Consider the following 8,743-nt stretch of genomic DNA (forward strand, 5'->3'; position numbering starts at 1 on the left):
ATGTTTGGTCCCCCTCTCTCTCCATATGTAATCCTACTGTGTTATGCCCTCGTCTACCGTGTTTAAAAAGCTGTGGTATTTCTGTCTGCCACTGGCTGATGTGGCCTTCAGTGTGTGTTCTACTGTTGGGGTCTATGGTGTGTAGCATTGGATGACCAATAAGGATATGACGTTGTATAGTCTACTAGCATTAGGCTTGGATCCACTGTTCGGTAGTTAGTGGTGTTTAGAATCATGAAATGGGCTTAGTGTGTGTGTGGGTGTGCGAGTGAATAAGAGCTGGACTAGAGTGCATTCAGAGCATCCCTGTTCATTGTTTAACTGGATTATGTGGCATTCCTACTCACACACTTACATTGTCCCTGTATACTGATGTATAATTCCAATCAACTTCAGTATACTGGCTCTTTTCTCATCATCACCAAATGTTTCTCTATAGTGGTGTGTTTCTCTATAGTGGTGTGTTTCTCTATAGTGGTGTGTTTCTCTATAGTGGTGTGTTTCTCTATAGTGGTATGTTTCTCTATAGTGGTATGTTTCTTTATAGTGGTGTGTTTCTCTATAGTGGTGTGTTTCTCTATAGTGGTGTTTCTCTATAGTGGTGTGTTTCTCTATAGTGGTGTGTTTCTCTATAGTGGTGTTTCTCTATAGTGGTGTTTCTCTATAGTGGTGTGTTTCTCTATAGTGGTATGTTTCTCTATAGTGGTGTTTCTCTATAGGGTGTGTTTCTCTATAGTGGTGTTTCTCTATAGGGTGTGTTTCTCTATAGTGGTGTTTCTCTATAGTGGTGTGTTTCTCTATAGTGGTGTTTCTCTATAGTGGTGTGTTTCTCTATAGTGGTGTGTTTCTCTATAGTGGTGTTTCTCTATAGTGGTGTTTCTCTATAGTGGTATGTTTCTCTATAGTGGTGTGTTTCTCTATAGTGGTGTGTTTCTCTATAGTGGTGTTTCTCTATAGTGGTGTGTTTCTCTATAGGGTGTGTTTCTCTATAGGGTGTGTTTCTCTATAGTGGTGTTTCTCTATAGTGGTGTTTCTCTATAGTGGTGTTTCTCTATAGGGTGTGTTTCTCTATAGTGGTGTGTTTCTCTATAGTGGTGTGTTTCTCTATAGTGGTGTGTTTCTCTATTGTGGTGTTTCTCTATAGTGTTGTCTTTCTCTATAGTGGTGTGTTGCTCTATAGGGTGTGTTTCTCTATAGTGGTGTTTCTTTATAGTGGTGTTTCTCTATAGTGGTGTTTCTCTATAGTGGTGTTTCTCTATAGTGGTGTTTCTCTATAGGGTGTGTTTCTCTATAGTGGTGTGTTTCTCTATAGTGGTGTGTTTCTCTATAGTGGTATGTTTCTCTATAGTGGTGTTTCTCTATAGTGGTGTGTTTCTCTATAGTGGTGTTTCTCTATAGTGGTGTGTTTCTCTATAGTGGTATGTTTCTCTATAGTGGTGTTTCTCTATAGTGGTGTGTTTCTCTATAGTGGTGTTTCTCTATAGTGGTGTGTTTCTCTATAGTGGTGTTTCTCTATAGTGGTATGTTTCTCTATAGTGGTGTGTTTCTCTATAGTGGTGTGTTCCTCTGTAGTGGTGTTTCTCTATAGTGGTGTTTCTCTATAGTGGTGTTTCTCTACAGTGATGTTTCTCTATAGTGGTGTGTTTCTCTATAGTGGTGTTTCTCTATAGTGGTATGTTTCTCTATAGTGGTGTTTCTCTATAGTGGTGTGTTTCTCTATAGTGGTGTGTTTTTCTATAGTGGTGTGTTTCTCTATAGTGGTGTTTCTCTATAGTGGTGTTTCTCTATAGTGGTGTTTCTCTATAGGGTGTGTTTCTCTATAGTGGTGTTTCTCTATAGTGGTGTTTCTCTATAGTGGTGTGTTTCTCTATAGTGGTGTGTTTCTCTATAGTGGTGTGTTTCTCTATAGTGGTGTGTTTCTCTATAGTGGTGTTCTCTATAGTGGTGTGTTTCTCTATAGTGGTGTGTTTCTCTATAGTGGTGTTTCTCTATAGTGGTGTTTCTCTATAGTGGTGTGTTTCTCTATAGTGGTGTGTTTCTCTATAGTGGTGTGTTTCTCTATAGTGGTGTTTCTCTATAGTGGTGTTTCTCTATAGTGGTGTTTCTCTATAGTGGTGTGTTTCTCTATAGTGGTGTGTTTCTCTATAGTGGTGTGTTTCTCTATAGTGGTGTGTTTCTCTATAGTGGTGTTTCTCTATAGTGGTGTGTTTCTCTATAGTGGTGTTTCTCTATAGTGGTGTGTTTCTCTATAGTGGTGTTTCTCTATAGTGGTGTGTTTCTCTATAGTGGTGTTTCTCTATAGTGGTGTTTCTCTATAGTGGTGTTTCTCTATAGTGGTGTGTTTCTCTATAGTGGTGTGTTTCTCTATAGTGGTGTGTTTCTCTATAGTGGTGTTTCTCTATAGTGGTGTTTCTCTATAGTGGTGTGTTTCTCTATAGTGGTATGTTTCTCTATAGTGGTGTTTCTCTATAGTGGTGTTTCTCTATAGTGGTGTGTTTCTCTATAGTGGTGTGTTTCTCTATAGTGGTGTTTCTCTATAGTGGTGTGTTTCTCTATAGTGGTATGTTTCTCTATAGTGGTGTTTCTCTATAGTGGTGTGTTTCTCTATAGTGGTGTGTTTCTCTATAGTGGTGTGTTTCTCTATAGTGGTGTGTTTCTCTATAGTGGTGTGTTTCTCTGTAGTGGTGTGTTTCTCTATAGTGGTGTTTCTCTATAGTGGTGTGTTTCTCTATAGTGGTGTGTTTCTCTATAGTGGTGTGTTTCTCTATAGTGGTGTTTCTCTATAGTGGTGTGTTTCTCTATAGTGGTGTTTCTCTACAGTGGTTGTCACAGGTGTAGAGAGGAGTAGGCAGGAGGCAGTCGCAGGTTTAGGACTACTGAATTTATTAAAGCACCATAGATCAAAGTGGGACGAAACCCAAACGCTGTTGTGCTCAAAATATATCTTCATAAACAAAAGGCACAGGGCGAACCCAAAGTGCAAAATATAAAGTATTCAGGAAATAGCAGGCGCAATTCCTCTCAGGAAAACAAGTAACATTTACAATGACCGACAAAGACAAATGGCAGAGGGAGTATATATACAGTGATAGAGTGGGGATTGGAACCAGGTGTGTGTAATGATGATGAGACAAGTCTGTGGTTGGTGAGTGAAGGGCGTTTGCCAGCAGTAGGTCCCCTGTAGCTCACTTGGTAGAGCATGGCGCTTGCAATGGCAGGGTTGTGGGTTCGTTTCCCACAGGGGGCCAGTATGAAAAATGTATGCACTCACTAACTGTAAGTCGCTCTGGATAAGAGCGTCTGCTAAATGACTAAAATGTAAATGTAGGTTCGGCAGCAGCTAGAAGGCCGGTGACGGTGAACGCCTGAACTGGACAGGAGGGGGAGCCAAAGTGAAGGCTGGTGTGACAGTGGTGTATTTCTCTATAGTGGTGTGTGTTCTCTGTAATGTGGTGTTTCTGTGTAATGGTGTGTTTCTCTATAAACCCAAAACAAACACACGTCTTCACAAGGCTGCCCTTAAGTTCTTTGTGATACCTTCATAACACATACACACACACAGATTAGCTCAATTTTGGCACTGAGGGTTTGGTGTGATGCTGAGCATCTGAAGTGGCAGCCAGCTCTGGTAGTAAAATGTGTCAAAATAACTCCCAAAATGCACTACATCAAAACTGACTACTTTTCCTCACGACTTGGAGAGTAAGGAGTGTGCATGTGTGCGAGAGTGTGTGCGTTTGCGTGCTTTTGGGTGTGTGTGTGTGTTAGTGTAGCTATTCCTGTGGGAGGCAGGGAAAGGGATTTTCAGCTTGATGTTCAGTAGATACCCATTCTGAACCTTGAATCCAACATTGTATCTATTTACCACCATTTTCATGACAACTCATTAAATTGAGGTCAATGAGTCCATTTGGCCCAAACCTTCTCCTTTCCATGTCCTGCAAACATGGCCAATGCCACGTACACATTCCAAATGTGCAGTCTGTTGCGTTGCTCCGGAAGTCATTAATTTTAATGGGGACTGTCCACAACGGAGTGGCATCGCAGAGCCCCCTTGCGTCCGAGGCTCCGTTGCGAAACGCATTCCACATACTTTGAACTTTCCCAAACTCTGCATCATCTTAAACCCGGCCAGAGTCATCAATAGAACACAAAGTTACCAAACCACAGAACAAAATTAAAATATGTTGGCTTTATGGGATAGCTAACAAACTAAACAATTACCCATTCCTGTAAATGATTACTATTTTATAGTTTTTTTCAATTGCTAACTGTGACACTCTGGCTCCGGGACGTTTGTATTTGAGCCAGGGTGTATTTTGTTTTGTTGGGTTTTGGTTTGGTTATGTTGGGTATTTGGGTGTATTTCTATGTTTGCATTTCTGTGGGGTTCATTTCTAGGTTTGGTCAATGACTCCCAATCGGAGGTAACGAGTGTCAGCTGTCGGCTCGTTATCTCTGATTGGGAGCCATATTTATCTGTATGTTTTCCTTTGGGTGTTGTGGGTTTTTGTTCCGTTTCTGTCAGTGTACCGTGGACTTCATTGAGTCGTCTTTTTGTTTTGTAGTTCTATAACGTTTAATTAATAAAGTCATGTTTCTTGGACACGCTGCGCCTTGGTCATACTTAGACGACATAGACGACCGTGACAGAAAAACCCACCATCATAGGACCAAGCAGCGTGTCAAGCGGCAACAGGACCCTGCTCCTAAGGATTCATGGACATGGGGGGAGATACTGGCTGGAAAGGGTCCTTGGGCACAACCGGGAGAATATCGCCGCCCTCGTGAAGAGCTGGAGGGAGCTAAAGCTGAGAGGAGGCGGTATGAGGAGGCAGCACGGAGTCAAGGCTGGAAGCCCGTGGGTACTACCCAAAAATTTCTTGGGGGGGGGCTTAAAGGGAGTGTGGCGAAGTCAGGTAGGAGACCTGCGCCTACTCCCTGGACTTACCGTGGAGAGCGAGAGTACGGGCAGACACCGTGTTACGCAGTAGAGCGCATGGTGTCTCCTGTACGCAGGCATAGCCCGGTTCGGTACATTCCAGCTCCACGTATCGGCCGGGTTAGAGTGAGCGTTGAGCCAGATGTCATGAAGCCGGCCCAACGCATCCGGCTACCAGTGCGTCTTCTCGGGCCGGCGTACATGGCACCAGCCTTACGCATGGTGTTCCCGGTTCGCCCACATAGGCCGGTGCGGGTTATTCCACCTCCCCGTACTGGTCGGGCGACGGGGAGCATCAACCCGGGTAAGGTTGGGCAGGCTCAGTGCTCAAGGGGGCCAGTAAGCCTGCACGGTCCGGTATTTCCGGCGCCACCTCCCCGCTCCAGCTCAGTACCACCAGTGCCTACACCACGCACCAAGCCTCCTGTGTGTTCCCCGAGTCCTGTGCGTCCTGTTGCTGCTCTCCGCACTAGGCCTTATGTGCGTCCCCAGGGTCCAGCATGCCCTGTTCCTTCTCCCCGCACTAGGCTTTATGTGCGTTCCCAGGGTCCAGCATGCCCTGTTGCTTCTCCCCGCACTAGCCCTGAGATGCGTGTCCTCAGCCCGGTACCTCCAGTTCCGGCACCACGCACCAGGCCTACGGTGCGCCTCAGACGGCCAGAGTCTGCCGTCTGCCCAACGGGGCCTGAACTGCCCGTCTGCCCAAAGGCGCTTGAACTGGCCGTCTGGACTGAGCCTGCAAAGCCGCCCGTCTGCCATGAGCCTTCAGAGCCGTCCGCCAGACCGGAGCCGCTAGAGCCTTCCGCCAGACAGGATCAGCCAGAGCCTTCCGCCAGACAGGATCAGTCAGAGCCTTCCGCCAGCCATGAGCAGCCAGATCCGTCAGCCGGCCATGAGCAGCCAGATCCGTCAGCCAGCCATGAGCAGCCAGATCCTTCAGCCAGCCATGAGCAGCCAGATCCGTCGGCCAGCCATGAGCAGCCAGATCCGTCGGCCAGCCATGAGCAGCCAGATCCGTCAGCCAGCCATGAGCAGCCAGATCCGTCAGCCAGCCATGAGCAGCCAGATCCTTCAGCCAGCCATGAGCCGTCCAGCCAGGATCCGCCAGAGCCGTCCAGCCAGGACCCGCCAGAGCCAGCCAGCCAGGATCCGCCATTGAGTCCGGTGCTGTCCCTTAGCCCGGTGCTGCCCCTTATCCTGGTGCTGCCCCTTAGTCCGGTACTGCCCCTTAGTCCGGTGCTGCCCCTTAGTCCGGTGCTGCCCTTTAGTCCGGTGCCGCCCCTTAATCCAGTGGGGTTTAGTTGGGGGGTGGTCATGTGGAGGAGGCTACGGAAGCGGATAGTGACTAAGGTGGGGTGGGGACCACGACCAGGGCCAGAACCGCCACCGTGGACAGACGCCCACCCAGACCCTCCCCTAGACTGTATGCTGGTGCGCCCGGAGTTCGCACCTTTAGGGGGGGGTACTGTGACACTCTGGCTCCGGGACGTTTGTATTTGAGCCAGGGTGTATTTTGTTTTGTTGGGTTTTGGTTTGGTTATGTTGGGTATTTGGGTGTATTTCTATGTTTGCATTTCTGTGGGGTTCATTTCTAGGTTTGGTCAATGACTCCCAATCGGAGGTAACGAGTGTCAGCTGTCGGCTCGTTATCTCTGATTGGGAGCCATATTTATCTGTATGTTTTCCTTTGGGTGTTGTGGGTTTTTGTTCCGTTTCGGTCAGTGTACCGTGGACTTCATTGAGTCGTCTTTTTGTTTTGTAGTTCTATAACGTTTAATTAATAAAGTCATGTTTCTTGGACACGCTGCGCCTTGGTCATACTTAGACGACATAGACGACCGTGACAGCTAACAAGCATCGGTCAATACTGAAGCCACTTTTTCAAAACTCTTCACACAGTCTGCATTACATTTACATTACATTTACATTTACGTCATTTAGCAGACGCTCTTATCCAGAGCGACTTACAAATTGGTGCATTCACCTTATGATAGCCAGTGGGACAACCACTTTACAATTTATTTATTGTTATTATTATTATTATTATTATTATTATTATTATTATTTTTAAATATATTTTGTGGGGGTGGGGGTGGGGGTGGGGGGGGTAGAATGATTACTTGTATACCATCCCAGGTATTCCTTAAAGAGGTAGGATTTCAAGTGTCTCCGGAAGGTGGTCAGTGACTCCGCTGTCCTGGCGTTGTGAGGGAGCTTGTTCCACCATTGGGGTGCCAGAGCAGCGAACAGTTTTGACTGGGCTGAGCGGGAACTGTGCTTCCGCCGAGGTAGGGGGACCAGCAGGCCAGAGGTGGAATAACGCAATGTCCTCGATTGGGTGTAGGGACTGATCAGAGCCTGAAGGTAAGGAGGTGCCGTTCCCCTCACAGCTCCGTAGGCAAGCACCATGGTCTTGTAGCAGATGCGAGCTTCAACTGGAAGCCAGTGGAGTGTGCGGAGGAGTGGGGTGACGTGAGAGAACTTGGGAAGGTTGAACACCAGACGGGCTGCAGCGTTCTGGATGAGTTGTAGGGGTTTAATGGCACAGGCAGGGAGCCCAGCCAACAGCGAGTTGCAGTAATCCAGACGGGAGATGACAAGTGCCTGGATTAGGACCTGTGCCACTTCCTGTGTAAGGTAGGGTCGTACTCTGTGAATGTTGTAGAGCATGAACCTACAGGATCGGGTCACCGCTTTGATGTTAGCGGAGAACGACAGGGTGTTGTCCAGGGTCACGCCAAGGTTCTTTGCACTCTGGGAGGAGGACACAACGGAGTTGTCAACCGTGATGGCAAGATCATGGAGCGGGCAGTCCTTCCCCGGGAGGAAGAGCAGCTCCGTCTTGCCGAGGTTCAGCTTGAGGTGGTGATCCGACATCCACACTGATATGTCTGCCAGACATGCAGAGATGCGATTCGCCACCTGGTTATCAGAAGGGGGAAAGGGGAAGATTAATTGTGTGTCGTCTGCGTAGCAATGATAGGACAGACCATGTGAGGATATGACAGAGCCAAGTGACTTGGTGTATAGCGAGAATAGGAGAGGGCCTAGAACTGAGCCCTGGGGGACACCAGTGGTGAGAGAACGTGGTGCAGAGACAGATTCTCGCCACACCACCTGGTTGGTAGGAGCGACCTGTCAGGTAGGACGCAATCCAAGAGTGAGCCTCGCCGGAGATGCCCAACTCGGAGAGGGTGGAGAGGAGGATCTGATGGTTCACAGTATCAAAGGCAGCAGATAGGTATAGAAGGATGAGAGCAGAGGAGAGAGAGTTAGCTTTAGCAGTGCGGAGAGCCTCCGTGACACAGAGAAGAGCAGTCTCAGTTGAATGACCAGTCTTGAAACCTGACTGGTTTGGATCAAGAAGGTCATTCTGAGAGAGATAGCAGGAGAGTTGGCTATAGACGGCACGCTCAAGAGTTTTGGAGAGAAAAGAAAGAAGGGATACTGGTCTGTAGTTGTTGACATCGGAGGGATCGACTGTAGGTTTTTTGAGGAGGGGTGCAACTCTCGCTTTCTTGAAGATGGAAGGGACATAGCCAGCGGACGAGGTGAGGTAAGGGAGAAGGTCTCCGGAAATGGTCTGGAGAAGAGAGGAGGGGATAGGGTCAAGCGGGCAGGTTGTTGGGCGGCCGGCCGTCACAAGTCGCAAGATTTCATCTGGAGAGAGAGGGGAGAAAGAAGTCAAAGCATAGGGTAGGGTAGTGTGAGCAGGACCAGCTGTGTCATTTGACTTAATAAATGAAGATCGGATGTCGTCAACCTTCTTTTCAAAATGGTTGACGAAGTCATCCACAGAGA

Source organism: Coregonus lavaretus (assembly GCF_964263955.1).
Source record: "Coregonus lavaretus genome assembly, chromosome: 31".
In the NCBI taxonomy this organism is placed as follows: domain Eukaryota; kingdom Metazoa; phylum Chordata; class Actinopteri; order Salmoniformes; family Salmonidae; genus Coregonus; species Coregonus lavaretus.